Below are 18,850 nucleotides of genomic sequence, written 5' to 3' on the forward strand. Positions count from 1 at the left end.
ATTGCCTCAGCGATTTTCCAGTGGTCAAAACAGACTCCTAAAGAAGCCTTCGCCGCTGCCATGGAATCATGGCGTCAGCGTTGTGAAAAATGTGTACGTCTGCAGGGCGATTACGTCGAGAAGTAACGCCAGTTTCATCGATTTCGGGTGAGTAGTTAATTAGAAAAAAAAATCGGAGGCCTTAGAACTTGAATGCACCTCGTAATAGGAGACCCTGACTACCGATCCACTGTGTGTAAGCCGAACATTTATAGCACTTTCCAATCCGCAATATCTGAGGTGTAAGTTGTAGGTGATTTACCCCAGGTAAGTATGTCCGGAAGGATGGTTCTGCAGCGAATGTAGTATGCTGCCTGGAATAAGGAAACGACGCATGGTGTCCATGACTGTGGTGGACAGGTTTATTTTGGACCACGGCGGAACATAACTGAAACGCACCAGCAGTGACTAAGGCCAGTTCGTGTGATTACAGCTGTTACTATCTGAAAGCGGTTGAATATTCAGCCGTGGGAAGAATGGCGACTTAGCTCACTGTCATTGTTTGAAATGAAGTTAGAGCAGCTTTCTTGATGAACTTCAAGTGTTTATGTGGATTGAAACTCATCCCTGGTTACCTAGTGCCTAGTTGTGGAACAGTGACAAAAATTGTTTCGAGTAGCAAGCGCCTTCCCTTATTACAATACAGGGTTTTAATTGTTTTGTTCAAGGTGAATCGACAAGTGACCGAGAAATGTAGTTTTTTGGTGTGTGATTCACCTGTTCACTCGGATCATGCGACCTGTCTTTTTTTCATTAAGCATTTGCATTATTTCGTTAAGCCGTTGATCACCAGCTCTTACGTGTTATTTGATAGAGGAAATATCTAATTACAATTTATGAATTAGCTCATTTCTGCTGTGTATAGCAAAGAGTAATTAAATGCGGACTTTGACTGCTGACACGCAACAGAGAGTTGCGTGTGGTCGTTGAAATTAGAAGCTTTAAAATTCATGTCTTCAAGGTTGATTGGTAAGTTTGAACGTGTCATGTATTGAGCATGCACAGCATTCGAATATTGGTTTATCTTACAGGTTATAACGTCGTTGTTCTTTCTGTCAGTTTATAAATATTTCTTGTTTAAATTAAGGAAATCTGTTCTTTGTTGCATGTGTCCGTTCTCACCCCTTGTTTATCGAGTTTATGTCTAGTTGTTAATGAGTTCTGTGAATAAGAGTTTTTTTGTTCAAAGATAAGTTCGTGCCATCGATCGTGGCCACTGTTGATTCAAATTGAGGCGTGTTTACTGATCTGTCATTCACCTATCTGCTTTCTCTGAGTTAGGCTCTTTTGTATCTTCAGGTCATGAAGTATAAGTGTTACTTGCTTCTTCTACTGCTTTGAATGGTTCTGTAGTAATCAAAGAGTGTGACAGTTCATCAAGTAATTTGGTGCCACAGTTCTTGTTCGTGTATTCTTTGAGGTCAAAGTTAACGGTCTCTCACTTCGTCACTGCTGCCTGGTGCAGTTTTTCTCATGTAAGTGCTTTTGTTAAAAGCGGAGTAATAAAGGTGAAGCTATCAGTAATTAATACCAATAATAACTATTTGTGTGTTTAAATATTGTTTTCGGCGATGGGGGTGGGATGCGACTAGTTCTACATCTCAGCGTAAAATTTTTTCTCACTGTTTACGTTAAAGGACTAATTTCATAATTTTATTTTTTTAATATTTTTAAAATTTTATTTAGTCGGTTATGTAAAGATCTACACTCCTGGAAATTGAAATAAGAACACCGTGAATTCATTGTCCCAGGAAGGGGAAACTTTATTGACACATTCCTGGGGTCAGATACATCACATGATCACACTGACAGAACCACAGGCACATACACACAGGCAACAGAGCATGCACAATGTCGGCACTAGTACAGTGTATATCCACCTTTCGCAGCAATGCAGGCTGCTATTCTCCCATGGAGACGATCGTAGGGATGCTGGATGTAGTCCTGTGGAACGGCTTGCCATGCTGTTTCCACCTGGCGCCTCAGTTGGACCAGCGTTCGTGCTGGACGTGCAGACCGCGTGAGACGACGCTTCATCCAGTCCCAAACATGCTCAATGGGGGACAGATCCGGAGATCTTGCTGGCCAGGGTAGTTGACTTACACCTTCTAGAGCACGTTGGGTGGCACGGGATACATGCGGACGTGCATTGTCCTGTTGGAACAGCAAGTTCCCTTGCCGGTCTAGGAATGGTAGAACGATGGGTTCGATGACGGTTTGGATGTACCGTGCACTATTCAGTGTCCCCTCGACGATCACCAGTGGTGTACGGCCAGTGTAGGAGATCGCTCCCCACACCATGATGCCGGGTGTTGTCCCTGTGTGCCTCGGTCGTATGCAGTCCTGATTGTGGCGCTCACCTGCACGGCGCCAAACACGCATACGACCATCATTGGCACCAAGGCAGAAGCGACTCTCATCGCTGAAGACGACACGTCTCCATTCGTCCCTCCATTCACGCCTGTCGCGACACCACTGGAGGCGGGCTGCACGATGTTGGAGCGTGAGCGGAAGACGGCCTAACGGTGTGCGGGACCGTAGCCCAGCTTCATGGAGACGGTTGCGAATGGTCCTCGCCGATACCCCAGGAGCAACAGTGTCCCTAATTTGCTGGGAAGTGGCGGTGCGGTCCCCTACGGCACTGCGTAGGATCCTACGGTCTTGGCGTGCATCCGTGCGTCGCTGCGGTCCGGTCCCAGGTCGACGGGCACGTGCACCTTCCGCCGACCACTGGCGACAACATCGATGTACTGTGGAGACCTCACGCCCCACGTGTTGAGCAATTCGGCGGTACGTCCACCCGGCCTCCCGCATGCCCACTATACGCCCTCGCTCAAAGTCCGTCAACTGCACATACGGTTCACGTTCACGCTGTCGCGGCATGCTACCAGTGTTAAAGACTGCGATGGAGCTCCGTATGCCACGGCAAACTGGCTGACACTGACGGCGGCGGTGCACAAATGCTGCGCAGCTAGCGCCATTCGACGGCCAACACCGCGGTTCCTGGTGTGTCCGCTGTGCCGTGCGTGTGACCATTGCTTGTACAGCCCTCTCGCAGTGTCCGGAGCAAGTATGGTGGGTCTGACACACCGGTGTCAATGTGTTCTTTTTTCCATTTCCAGGAGTGTATTTCACCACTAACAGTTTCCGATCTGCTTTAAATTTTAATGTGGTGGATTACTTTTAAAAAGCTAATTTCATTCTCTTCCATATTTAATGAGATCAGTTTTTGTAAAAATTTACTGCCTGTCTATTAGGCAAGGGCAGCTGTGAAACACTCTAAATTTTTTCAGAACATTGTGTATCTCTTGCAACGTATATATCAGTGGAGATTTGGTTAGTTAAATAGTATTACCTTTTTGGTAAAGACTTCACCAAATTTCGATATTTATCCCTTGTGCAAACTTACATTTTCAGTTTTTGTAAATGAAATTTGTTAATCTTAATAAAGATTTTACTGAGGAAGCACCTTACCACAGTCCCCACCGCTTCCTACTCCTTCAGTATGATAAAATGAGAGGATATATTATTGCATTTAAGAAAGTAATCACGTACGATATTTCCTCTGCTTGTTATTACGTAAACCCAAAGTGTTAATTATGTGTTGGAAAATAGTCGCACCTCTCACCCGCCAAGAACTCTCTGCGTTTATGAAGAAGCACGACTTTGTTCAAATGTTACAAGCTTTGGGTACCACGAGGACAAAACATAAACTACCTGTGTTTTGGCAACTGTCCACACAGTGACGTGCAAGTCCCTTAGAAACGTCCAGCTTTCTTGAAATAACGGATCGAATGCAGTGACACAGGAACAGTGACAAAGTGCCAGGTGTATCAAAACGCCACACGCAATGGTCTACGAATTCTCCGATGCAGAAGCACTCCGCAAATACGACTAACGCTCGTTTCCTCGAGTTCTTAGCAAACACAATCTGCAGTCGTTGCCATTCAAAAGTATTTATAAACGCGGTGTATGGATTGGTGCTGTCTCGATGTAAAACGAAAGTAATAATATTTATAAGGAACTACCCAATAAGAACTGAAACAAAGAGATATGGCAAAATTGTATTGGCGATGTTCATTTGTAATTGTCTTGGGTGTTATATGTCTCCCACATCGTGCTGTAAGGAAAAAGTAAGACGGCGAATGAGAACTTCAATTTCTTAACCACTGTGCCGGCTCTTGACGCACACTGTGTTACAGTCGACTTCGCCCCGGCCACAACGCATTGTTAATAAATAGAGCCATCCAGTCCTATGATGTCTTCCGTATGTCACAAACGCTACAATATTGCCTGAGACGAGATTTCGCTGCTCCACGGCTTTATAGGAAACGCCTGGATACGCACTTTTATTCTCCATGTCTCTCTCTCTCTCTCTTACGCCCACTCTCACGCACTCTTACTCATTCTCTCTCTCTCTCTCTCTCTCTCTCTGACACATTCCTTTTTACGCGCTTTCAAGTCTGCTCAAATCGTTGTTCTCAATTTGTGCATGCTAATAATGCTTTTCACGGTATTCGTGTGTCAAACTAAGCATTACATAAAATCTTATCACTCGCTTGCTATTCGCGGTGTAATAAAACTGACTCTGTTCTCTGCTTTCAAAAGCCTGTCAGGCGACATAAATCCATAAACACACAAACACACACACGTTCACACACACACACAGACACACACACACACACACACACACACACACACACACACACACACACACACATATATATATATATATATATATATATATATATATTCCTTACTGTCCATTCCCCTTCCCTTTCATTCTCCGTCTCTCTCTCTCTTACACTCACTCTTACTCACTCATTCTCTCTCTCTTTCTCTGTCAGAGAGAGAGGGCGTTTTGAATCTTGTTTTGATTGTAGGCTTTGAGAAGTGCCTCTCTCTCTCAGTAAAAGAATAACTGCCATGCAAAAAACAAAATGCTGCAGAAAGCACAGCGTTTGAGCATGTTTTAATAGAAACTGAAATTTTATATCCACAGAATAAAAGCAATTTTTCCGGTTGTTTTTATAGAACGCAATTGAAAAGTCCACTGCAGACACTGTAACTTCAGCGGAACATGTTTGCTGCTACTTCGCTACGTCATTACAGGATGTCAAAGGTCGGAGAGCGGGTGTTGAAGAAAATACGCTATTTGACGGAGGGGAAACAGATCTTACACATGTCAAACAGTTTCATCTGATTTAACGCCCAATCAGGAAACGTCTTAAATGAAAGGTCGGTATCATTTCTTGAAAACTGTACATCTGATTTCGTACCAAGTATAGCACAGATATTGATACAGCCGACTAGTTAATGAAACAGCGACTTCCATGTTTCATTTGAAAGAGATGATACCGCAAAATAGAATTACAGTAAAAAAGTTCTCTGGTAGGAAATAATTTATAATCTCTTAGTTACAGCCCTTTCTGTTTTATTTCTAATTAATAATTTATGCGCTATTAGTAATTTATACATTATTATACATCATACTTATTATTATATTATTATTATTATATACATAATTATACATAATACATTATTATACATAATAATATTATGTATAATATAATATAATAGAATATTATTATATATTAATTATTATTAATACATGCATGTTATATTATTATTATACATATACATATTATACATTATACATAATACATACATACATATTATTATTATTATTATTATTATTATATTATACATAATACTAACATAGCCGGTTATTATTATACATAATACTAACATTATACATAGTACTAACATACCCGGTTTAAGGCCCAAAGGACAAAGGCGGCCGCTTGGGGCGCCCTTCTGCTAAGGGTGTCACTGGCGCTCCTAGTACCAGAATTTTGAAGGGCTTACCAATAGTCCAAGGAAATTGCCTAGGAAGCAAAGACTGCTGCACTCTCACTTAAGAAAAAAAAGAACGCCCAAATGACGACAGGCTAAAGTTAGTAGGAATAAGTGCTCCCGTCAAAAATAGTGCGCGAAGCATTCAACAACTGCCATCATCACACGTTGGCAAAAGATTTTGCCGAGAAACCTAGAGGAACATTGTCCTTCCTGAACTCACTAAGCGGGTCGAAGACTTTTATATTCAGCAGTCGTTGACGAGATTGGTGTGGCAATGGAAAAAGGCAAAAGGAAAGCAGAAGTTTTACATTTCTAGAGACAAAGGAACTAAAGACATTGATTTATGTCAGTGGGGCTCGTTGAAAAATTTGTGCCAGAAGGGGATTCGAACTCGGGTGTAATGTTTACTGGATAGATGCGGGACCACTATGCCACCCAGACGCAATGGCCACCACAAACTCACGGACTACCCATGCCTCCTATAAGACCCAAATTCTCGACATATACTGTTGTCGAGCCCCTGCTCATTAGCGGAGTGGCCGCGCGGTTTGAGGCGCCAAGTCACGGATTGTGCGGCCCCTCCCGCCGGAGGTTCGAGTCCTCCCTTGTGCATGGGTGCTATACCGTCCCCAGTGAAATACTAAGAAAAGACTTAAAAACAGTATTTATAAAGAAGAGGCATTAGAAATTGAATAATGAGTGGACGCTCAGGCGAACACGTATTTTTCTCATGTATCCGTATTATAATAATTTCTCTGAGTAAGTTTCGAGGGCAAAGAAATATGAAGATGCACTCGAAACAAAATGAGCTCTTTTGTTAATTTTTTAGTCGTCTTCACTTCTTCTCTTGTCTTGGTTGCGTGTAGGCGGGACATCTTGCGAGTGCTGGCAAATGTAAGCATATTTGTACTAGTTACGCAGATAATATATAGATTTAATATTATTGTTCACTTTTAATTTGTAAGAGGTGATCCATTCCTTGAATTAACCTGCATTCGAGTAATTTACAGAGCAACAATCGCAGCGGCCGATGCAGCCAACGACGCCATTACGTGGCGATATTAACTTATAAAAATTAGCAGAAACGAAACACTCGCCTGCTATTAATATAAGATACATTTATCTCAACAGCCGCCCGACGCTGCAGAAAATACGTAGCTTTAAGATTCTTATTTTCAGTACAACAGCCGAGAGCCAGAGCCAGGACTCGGACTGCAATGCAATGGTTAACGGAGGTAAGAAAAAATATTCTCCCGCGTGTGTGGGCCGCAACTGTAATTAATAACTAAAGATTTTTTGCTTTAAAGTGAACTGACTAGCCGAGGAAATTAATATGAAAATTTTATTTCATTATTCAACTTATATGTTCATGCTTTAAGATCCAGCGAGTCTTACGTCATTAACGTAACAAATAATTACCATTGAAGATTAATATTGTTAAAAAAGAGACAACTTCGCAAAAGCATTTAATTGTAAATCAGAATTGAATACAATATCATTTTGATTAAGGCCCACCACGTAAGTCGGCAACAATCACCATTACCAATCAATTTCTGTAGTAAAAAATAAATTAAATTACGACTGCCGACGGAGGCGAGAGTGTGTATCTTGTTCTTAGTATAAGTTAGTTTAAGTAGTGTGTAAGTCTAGGGACCGATGACCTGTGATATTTAGTCCCTTAGGAATTGACACATACTTGAACATTTGAACATTAGCAGTCTTTACTCGCGGCATTTCGCCGATTTCCGTAAGAGTTCAAGCTTGGTGTGCATATGCACTGAAAGCTTCATTGGACGTCATTGCCATAATTATATGTGTGGCGTCTGTTCTTTCGGACACGATACCTTCAGTGCAAGCTCCAAATCAATACGGGAATCACTGCATTAGTACGAGGTGCATTCAAGTTCTAAGGCGTCCGATTTTTTTTCTAATTAACTACTCACCCGAAATCGATGAAACTGGCGTTACTTCTCGACGTAATCGCCCTGCAGACGTACACATTTTTCACAACGCTGACGCCATGATTCCATGGCAGCGGCGAAGGCTTCTTTAGGAGTCTGTTTTGACCACTGGAAAATCGCTGAGGCAATAGCAGCACGGCTGGTGAATGTGCGGCCACGGAGAGTGTCTTTCATTGTTGGAAAAATCCAAAAGTCACTAGGAGCCAGGTCAGGTGACTAGGGAGCATGAGGAATCACTTCAATCACGAAGAAACTGTTGCGTAACGTTATCTCGATGTGCGGGTGCGTTGTTTTGGTGAAACAGCAGACGCGCAGCCCTTCCCGGACGTTTTTGTTGCAGTACAGGAAGGAATTTGTTCTTCAAAACATTTTCGTAGGATGCACCTGTTACCGTAGTGCCCTTTGGAACGCAATGGGTAAGGATTACGCCCTCGCTGTCCCAGAACATGGACACCATCATTTTTTCAGCACTGGCGGTTAACCGAAATTTTTTTGGTGGCGGCGAATCTGTGTGCTTCCATTGAGCTGACTGGCGCTTTGTTTCTGGATTGAAAAATGGCATCCACGTCTCATCCATTGTCACTACCGACGAAATGAAAGTCCCATTCGTGCTGTCCTTGCGCGTCAGCATTGCTTGGCAACATGCCACACGGGCAGCCATGTGGTCGTCCGTCAGCATTCGTGGCACCCACCTGGATGACACTTTTCGCATTTTCGGGTCGTCATGCAGGATTGTGTGCACGGAACCCACAGAAATGCCAACTCTGGAGGCGATCTGTTCAACAGTCATTCGGCGATCCCCCAAAACAATTCTCTCCACTTTCTCGATCATGTCGTCAGACCGGCTTGTGTGAGCCCGAGGTTGTTTCGGTTTGTTGTCACACCATGTTCTGCCTTCATTAAACTGTCGCACCCACGAACGCACTTTCGACACATCCATAACTCCATCACCACATGTCTCCTTCAACTGTTGATGAATTTCAGTTGGTTTCATACCACGCAAATTCAGAAAACGAATGATTGCATGCTGTTCAAGTGAGGAAAACGTCGCCATTTTAAGTATTTAAAACAGTTATCATTCTCGCCGCTGGCGGTAAAATTCCATCTGCCATACGGTGCTGCCATCTCTGGGACGTATTGACAATGAACGCGGCCTCATTTTAAAACAATGCGCATGTTTCTCTCTCTTTCCAGTCCGGAAAAAAAAAATCGTAGAACTTGAATGCACCTCGTAGTGTGTGGTGTAATTCGACAATTTGTGGCGACACGGCCGAAAGAACAGACACTACGTACATTCGCTTTAACTCTCTCTTTTAAGAAATCTCTCATACAGGAAGATCGTACAAACCTATCGCTGTTTTGCCGTCGTACAAACTCTCGTACAGAGGACACGGTAATAGGCATCCTTAGCATAGGGAAGCAACTGAAAGAGCTAAAAACTGAAAGAGCTAAAAACGAATGAGTCGCCTTGTTCGGATGGAATCGAAATTCGGCTTTACAGAGAGTACTCTATGGCACTTGCCCCTTACATAGCTTGACTACGTTTATTGCAAATCTCTTGCCCAGCGCGAAGTCACAAACGACTGGAAAAAAAAAAAAAAACGCAGGTAACTCATCTACATGAGAAGCGTAAAAGAACTGACACGCAAAATTACAGATTAACATCCTAAATATCGAATTGTGGCAGAATTCTTAAACATACTTTCACTTCGAATATAATAAATTTCCTTGATACGGAAACGTGTCTGACAACAGATCAGGGCGAATTTAGAAAGCATCGCCCTTGCGAAACTCAGCTTACGCTTTTCTCGTATGATATACTGCGAACCGTGGATGAAGGGCAACAGGAAGTTTGCATATCATATTCCTAGATTTGCGCAAATTGTTTGACGCAGTCCCGCACTGAAGACTGTTATCGAAGGTACTACCATACGGATAAGGCTCCCTGATATGTGAGTGGCCGGAAGACTTCTTACGTAACAGAACCCAGTACGTTGTCCTCGACGGCGAGTGTTCATCAGAGCCAATGCTATCGTCAGGAGTGGCCCACGAAGTGTGACAGGACCGCTATTACCTATGATCTGGTGGACATGATGAGCAACAATTTACGGCTTTTTGCTGGCGACGCTATGGGGTATGGGAAGGTGTCGTCGTCAAGTGACCATGGGAAGCTGTAGGATGACTTAAGACAAAATGTCTAGCTGTATGAGGGATTACTGGTTGCTGTAGCCTAAATGTAGGAAAATTTAAGTTAACGCGGATGAGAAGGAAAAACAATCCCGTTATATTCGAATGTTGTTGTGGTGGTCTTCAGTCCTGAGACTGGTTTGGTGCAGCTCTCCATGCTACTCTATCCTGTGCAAGCTTCTTCATCTCCCAGTACCTACTGCAACCTACATCCTTCTGAATCTGCTTAGTGTATTCATCTCTTGGTCTCCCCCTACGATTTTTACCCTCCACGCTGCCCTCCAATACTAAATTGGTGATCCCTTGATGCCTCAGAACATGTCTTACCAACCGATCCCTTCTTCTGGTCAAGTTGTGCCACAAACTTCTCTTCTCCCCAATCCCATTCAATACTTCCTCATTAGTTATGTGATCTACCCATCTAATCTTCAGCATTCTTCAATAGCACCACATTTCGAAAGCTTCTATTCTCTTCTCGTCCAAACTATTTATCGTCCATGTTTCACTTCCATACATGGATACAATCCATGCAAATACTTTCAGAAATGACTTCCTGACACTTAAATCTATACTCGATGTTAACAAATTTCTCTTCTTCACAAACACTTTCCTTGCCATTGCCAGTCTACATTAGTAATGCGCTGCTTGATACAATCACGATGATTGACATCTAGGCGTAATGTCGCAAAGCAGTATGAATGGAACGAGCACGTAACGACGATGATCGGCTATGCGAGTGGTAGACCGGTTCACTGGGAGACTTTTAGGAAAGTTTGGCTCATCTGTGAAGGAGACTACGTTCAAATGTGTGTGAATTCCTAAGGGACCAAACTGCTTAGGTCATCGATCCCTAAACTTACACACTACTTAAACTAACTTATGCTAAGAACAACAAACACACCCGTGCCCGGGGGAGGACTCCAGCCTCCGGCTAGAGTGGCCACGCAGTCCGTGACATGACGCCTCAAACCGCGCGGCCACTACCGCGCGGCGAAGGAGACTCTAAACAGAAGGAGACTATCTGAAGAACACTAGTGCGCCACATTCTTGAGCACTGTTATAGTGTTTGGGATCCCCGTCAGGTAGGATTAAGGGGACCGAGCAAGGTGGCGCAGTGGGTAGCACACTGGACTCGCATTCAGGAGAACGACGGTTCAATCCCACGTCCGGCCTTCCTGATTTAGGTTTACCGTGGTTTCCCTAAATCGCTGCAGGCAAATGCTGGGATGGTTCCTTTGAAAGTGTACGGCCGACTTCATTTCCCATCCTTTCCTAATCCGATGGGACAGTTGGCCTCGCTGTTTGGTCCCCTCCACAAGAACCAACCAACCATTGGATTAAAGGGAAACATGGAAGAAATTCAGAGGCGAGCTGTCAGATTTCGCACCGGTCGGTTCGATCAACACGCGAGTACTGCACGGTGATACCGAGGGGGAGGGGGAGGGGGAGGGGGAGGGGGGGCGGCGATGAGCATCAAATGATTCGGCTCGCTCACCGCCTTAGAGACTAGCATACACGCATTTGGTATTTTGTTCCTACACTTCAAATGACAATAGTTACAGTCACTGAAAATAGTTTAAGTCCTTTGGTGCAAGTGATATATTATAATTAATTTCCGTGACAGGAGTTCATATTTTCATCCCATTTATTTAATCCCAAATAGCTTGAAGGTGCAGTGACATCAATCAGTCTGCGCTCAATGACATGAAAATGCCTCATTTGAATACTAGTCCATTTAATCTTTCGTAGAAGCGATCTCGAATTGTTCATAAAGAGAGTACAAAATAAAATGTTTACCACTATATGAATAAATTCGACTGTTATGGTAGAGTATTCTAGGTTCGAAACCAGCGGCTCTGCCGCCGCACACGCTAGTACGTACCTCCCTCTCACACAGCGACGCAATTGCAAACCCTCTGCAACTGACTCGCTATACCGCCTTCTCGTAGACCGTTTAAAGCCTTCCGCCACCAATTTCACGTGCTAATGGACTCCGCCCCCCCCCCCCCCCCATTACTGCATTCCAGTAAAAACGTCAAAGATTGTAAGTAGGCTGTTTATGTTTTCTTATTGGCAACGTTACGTAGCGCTCTGTACGAAAATCACTGGCTGTGCTGTGTGCAGTCTGTGGCTAGTTTCCATTGTTGTCTGCCATTGTAGTGTTTGGCAGCGGCAGCTGGATGTGAACAGCGCGTAGCGTTGCGCAGTTGGAGGTGAGCCGCCAGCAGTGGTGGATGTGGGAAATGAGATGGCGGATTTTTGAGTACAGAATGGATGTCATGAACTGCTATATATATTATGGATATTAAGGTAAATACATTGTTTGTTCTCTATTAAAATCTTTCATTTGCTAACTATGCCTATCAGTAGTTAGTGCCTTCCGTAGTTTGAATCTTTTATTTAGCTGCCAGTAGTGGCGCTCGCTGTATTGCAGTAGTTCGAGTAATGAGGATTTTTGTGAGGTAAGTGATTTGTGAAAGGTACAGGTTAATGTTAATCAGGGCCATTCCTTTGTACGGATTTCTGAAACTTCAGATTGCGTTGCGCTAAAAATATTGTGTGTCAGTTTAAGCACAGTCATGTATAAAAATGTTCAAAGGGGACGTTTCAAGATTACTGAAATGAAGCCAGTAAACGTGACAACAGTGACATTGGATGCAGTGATGTGCTGTTCGGAATCGTATCTCAGTCACAATTTTACGATTATAAGCACCACGTAAAATCCTTAATTATGAAGCTACAGCTGCAGCACAGAAAGACGGTGCAGCAGTAATATAAGGATTAAGTGTGGCACGTTTTAGAATTATAGTAATTATTTGAATAGCACACACATGTTCAGAAAAACAACAGAACACGTTGAACGACTAGAAATAGGATGTTCATATTCACAGCACTTGTTGGTTGGTTAATTGGTTTTGGTGAAGCGGACCAAACAGCGAAGTCATCTGTCCCATCGGATTGGGGAAGGCTGGGGATGGCAGTCGGCACGCAGGCTCGAATCTTTTCTCAACAACTTAGATCACAAACGAAACAGTTTTCAGTATTATTTAATTTTTTTTGTTCACTTGAGAGATAACATAAATTTTATGTGGTGCAGACTGTTGGAATACATACAAACAGATTTTAGCAACAACTTGCCATGTAATCGTGACTTACTTAGTTTCGAAATCGCAAAAAAGAGCTTCACACACACATATGTTGATTAAAATATTGCCGCACTTTTGCAACGTCATTATGGAGATCTGGGAACTCTACCTGAGGAAAACAGTGCAGATGTCCTGGACAACTTTAAAGTAAAATGATTTGTCTTTAAAACGGGAACCACACTGTAGGTCAATTAGTTACATCTGCAGATGGTTACAGACATTTTCAACAGAAATTGCAAAGTGTCGAAAACACATGTAAGATTGGCAATGTTCTCAAAACGTTTGGAAACCTGTCCTTGTAATACTTTCAAGACCACAATGAATTCTTCAAACGTTGCATTTTCTATAACGCCATTGAGCCTTGGGAACTGGGCTGTGTTTGTCAGAATATGTCCCTTCTGCAGTGTGACTTTCTCTTTAAATACATCCCCATCAAATAAGTTGTTTCTCACCTGGCAGTATCTTACTGTCGGCAGTATGCAGTCAACTCCACTTAAAATGCGACGTCTGAACTCCTATCCAGATGTTCTAATTTTGGTTCCTCCATTCCATTTTCTGTAGTAAATTCAACAACAGTGGGTTTTAAATTGAAAAAAATTGTTCGTGTCATGTCCCCTGACATAACCAACATATTTTGCAGCAATATATAATTTGTCCATACTCTTCGTTCAGTTCCATCAGTAGAATGATATGAGCAACTTCAGAAATTTTACTGTGCATACGATCGATTTCTTCAGGTGCTCCAAACCTTTACCACAAAGTTCTCCTTGATGTACTCACCAATGAATCTCGTCCATCAATCGTCGTAAATTTTTGCTGTTTCATTTTCAACTAAATCCTAAAATTCTTTCTGCATGCTACTGTAATGTCGTTTCCTAGCAAATTTGCCGCGTCTATGGGTTACGCAACTGCATCGTAAATGTTGAGGATGCTCTTCCCTCTCTTCTGTGATTACCATTCACTTTTAAAGGATTCTGACATCAGATTGCTGGACTGCATCCTTGTGTGCAAACAGGCTCTGGACCTCTGAACGACCTTCGTGCGATGGGGTACCGAAAAACAACGGAATTATTTTTTAAAAGTTATATATTTTCAATTGTTTACAAAACACCCTTATTCCCTTCAAAATACTCTCCAATACAACTAATACATTTGTCCCACCGATGCCTCCAATATTAGAAAAATTTATTGTAGTCATCTTTAGCTGACAGGTCCTCCCTTGTTTTTTTATTAGATTCTTCAGTGTTGTCAAATCGGTGTCCTTTCATACCTCTTTTACTGTGCCGAAATAAGAAAAAGTCGCACGGAGCCAGGTCAGGCGAGTAATGTGCGTGAGGCAGCGGAACCAAGCCATTTTTAACCAAAAATTGTCTAACACAGATGGCTGTGTGTGCTGGTGCGTTGTCATCGTCGAAAGATCAGTCTCCTGTCGGCCACGAATCGGGTCTTTTTTGGCGAACAACGATTCCAAGGTAACCTACTAATCCCTGTCAGTTAATCAATTGTCTGTCGACGATCTGGGAGCACAAGTTCTGGAATTTTTTTAATATTTTCGTCGTTTCGGGCAGTTTATGGTCGTCTAGAACGAGGTTTTTCATCAGTCCACATGACGCCATTTTTTTTTAAATTGAGCGAACTACTTGTACACTTGAATTTCTCCCATAGAGTCATCTTAGTAAGCTGTTTTCAACATTAAAACAGTTTCAGCAGCGTTTTTACTGAGTAAAAATCCAAATTTCACTGCTGGACGTTGTTCACTTAAAGTGAAACGAAACAAGAACAAAACGGCGCTAGCAAAAGCTATCACTACAGATGAACAGAAGAAGCCAAGTCGACAACATCAGCGGCACTGAACTGGTAATGAGTTGCGATATACACGCCTAGCGGCAGAAATGCGTACTACACAAGCTGCGCCCATAGCAACGTTGTTCTCCTTCTCTCTCTCTCTGTTTTTTTTTTTTTTTTTTTTAACGGTATCCCCTCGTACTACGAATAAAGAGTGAAGAGTAAGCAGTGCTGATACCACGATTCAGCCCAACTGAAGAGAATTGTGCCGACCGAAAAATGTACTGCAATACTGAATGAGATGTCGCGCCGTACCGAGTACTTCCGAGAGAGACTGAGCGAAGTCGAGTGACAGGCCAAGCAACAGTTTGCACGCAGTCCTCATATCCGGCTCGCATACGGTTAGGCACACCTTACCAGCCCTGTTCTACATGTTCTGACTCAGAATGAAATTTTCACTCTGCAGCGGAGTGTGCGCTGATATGAAACTTCCTGGCAGATTAAAACTGTGTGCCCGACCAAGACTCGAACTCGGGACCTGTTTGGGTTTGGAAGGTAGGAGACGAGGTACTGGCAGAAGTAAAGCTGTGAGTACCGGGCGTGAGTCGTGCTTTGGTAGCTCAGTTGGTAGAGCACTTGCCCGCGAAAGGCAAAGGTCCCGAGTTCGAGTCTCGGTCGGGCACACAGTTTTAATCTGCCAGGAAGTTTCATGTTCTGACTCGCCTGATGCCTAGAGCAATCATGCGCATTACGAATCAAAACTTCGAGAGCTGCCCTCGAAGTGTCATTTTTCTTTAGTTTTCTGACACTTCAGAGGTATTTATGAACATATCTCTACATATATATAGACCAGAGTATGTGACACATGAAAGCACAAACAATCTGAAGGCGGTTTTATTTTATTTTATTTTATTTTTATTGGGGGCTTCACGCTCGTAATCCAACAGCGATTTGCTTTAATTACTAATCAACAAATCTGTACCATGGCACATAGTCCAGTGACATATCGCGTGTAACCTCCTGTAAAACTGCGTTTTGGTAACCAACTTTTTCACTAACGGAAGAAATAGAAATGTGCAAAACTACATCTGATGATAAACCCACAGGCTCCAAAAAGCATTTTACCTACTACATAAGATGTAAGTGTGATTGAAGATGTCTGACTCCACCATTTCTTTCATTCCTAGTTACAGCAAAGGTACCAGCAAAACGTAACTTCATTTCATTTTAAACAAAGTTAGTTCCTTTCAAATTTATTAAAGTACACTACTATTCTACTGGATAATACATTGCCGGAAAAAAATAGTACACCCTTTTAGAGATATACAATTTACTCATGATTTGTTACTGCAGCAGTGCATATGGAGTACACGAAACTATTAAATTAGAGATCAATAGTACAAACGGTTCTGAGGTACCTGGTATCGACCCATGCTGAAGCACCCATACACTATGTGATCAAAAGTATCCGGACACCTGGCTAAAAATGACTTACCAGTTCGTGGCACCCTCCATCGGTAGTGTTGGAATTCAATATGGTATTGGGTCACTCTTAGCCTTGATGACAGCTTCCACTCTCACAGGAATACATTCAATCACGTGCTGGAAGGTTTCTTGAAGAATGGCAACCCATTCTTAATGGAGTGCTGCACTGAGGAGAGTTATCGATAGTATTGGGGCAATGGAGGACCTCACCCCAAATTACCTTTATCCAAGATGGCGGCCATGACGTCATCCAAGATGGCGGTTTTTGGTGGGATGTTTGAATTTTGGCGGGGGTATAGGTCAATTGGGCTAACTCCACTAACCTAACCCCCCTCCTCTCCTCTCCCCCGGAAAAGTGGCGGGAAGTTCAAATTCCAACAGGATAATTCATCACACCATGGTTATCTCTACTAACCTAAGAAAATTGCAGGAAGATGGGTCACTTGGACTACCTCCACTAACCTAAGTCATCTGACTGCCACCTCTTCCTAGGAATGGTTGCCAAGTTTGATACAGAAAAGTCAATTTGCGTATCTCTATGAAGCTAAGAAAATGGCGCGAAAGAAAGGACACTTAGATACCTCCACTAACCTAAGTCACTCGATGGCCACCTCCTCCTAGGGATTGGTGGGAAAAGGACTCAGCCTGCTTTGGGTTGTTGGAGAGAGGAAGGAGTGTACTTCATTTGTTTTGGAACAATTTATTTAAGAATGGAGTATATTTATCACAGTGATACTAACCACACGCTCTGATATGCCACACAGCATACAGACCTGCAAACTACTCCTAAATAACTCGTGTATAATGCTCTTCACATGCACCTGCTAATTGTAGACTGTCAAAATAATGCATTGCACAGCCTACAGACATGCAAATCACTCGTAAATAACGCAATACATTTACGTCCAGAGAGAAAAACAACGCGTAAATTGTCAAAATAATAATCCATCTGAAAGACTCTGCAAACATGCTTGGTAATCGTCGACTGTCGAAATCATGCACCAGTCTTTATTTAAACAATTAGAGACAGCACCACCATCCAGTGTGTTCGCAAGGAGGTCCACAGTCCATCTGACCTAATACACAGTACCACCACCAGAGCGCGCTGTCGTTTGTTCCATGATGTAATCAAAGATGGCAGCCATGACGTCAGCTGATGACGCAAGTACCATTATCCAAGACAGCGGCAAACAATGTGTTCACCATGAGGTCTGGACCTAGTACACAGTACCACTACCAGAGACTGCTGTCCTCCGTTTCATGACATAATCAAAGATGGTGGGGGGAAATGGTGGGAAAATGACTCTGCCTGTGCTGTACATAAGTTTTTATTTTTCAGGAAATGTCTCGACCATGAGATCTAGACTCCAACTGAGCTAGTACACAATACTGCCACCAGAGGGTGCCGTCATCCCTCCTGTGATGTAATCCAAGATGGTTGTCTGGAGGGGGAAAATGGCGTGAAAATGACTCAGCCTGCACTGGGCTGCTGGACAGAGTAAGGAAGAAGTGTACAGTATTTATTTTGGAATAATTTATTTATTGTGGAGTATATTTATCACACTCATACAAAACACATGCTTGGGGTCACACTACACAGCCCACAGACCTGTAACCTACTCCTGAATAACACTCTGTAGACATGCAAACAACTCCTAATATACTGAAATAATTTCAGCACAGACATGGAGACTCCTTCTAAATCATGCAGTATACAGATGTGCAGACAAAAAATCAACTTGTAAACTGCCCAAATAACACATAGCACAGCCTATAGACCTGCTCACAAAATAATATAACAGACACAGAATCAACACATGCACACACCGTCCACTGCCCCCTGTCCAGTAGACCACACAGGTGGCTACCTGCAGCCCCGCAAAGTGACACAGTCGTCAGCTGTCAAACCATGCACAGATACCCGCACACATGAGGCAGTGACATCCCTTTCATACTTAATACTTGAGAAATTCCTCTTGAAAATCATGTTCACCTAGGCACCGTTGCTGATGTGTCCGGGCGGGAGTGCAGATGCTCCAGAGACGTGTGTGCCATCACAGCCGTGAGCTGCTGCCGGACGCAGCTGAGAGTTGCCTCTATTTTCGTGTATACAGTCAGAGTTATACAGGCGGCACAGAACTCCAAGGCGCACTCACGCAACTCCCATATGCGAGACACCTCTGGGCAGCACGTGTCTTTACTGTTGATGACATAGTAGCACAGGGCGCATTGTTCCTAGCGCATCATGAGACAAAATTCTAATTGTGCTTAACTGCAAATAGCACAGAATAACATCAAATGCACTCTTCCTAGCGGTCCTAACGTGATACCACAGTCCATCACGTCACACTTCCTGCTTTCAACACATCCAATGTTCGCACCGCTATG

This window comes from Schistocerca cancellata, chromosome 5 (assembly GCF_023864275.1).
Source record: "Schistocerca cancellata isolate TAMUIC-IGC-003103 chromosome 5, iqSchCanc2.1, whole genome shotgun sequence".
Classification (NCBI taxonomy): domain Eukaryota; kingdom Metazoa; phylum Arthropoda; class Insecta; order Orthoptera; family Acrididae; genus Schistocerca; species Schistocerca cancellata.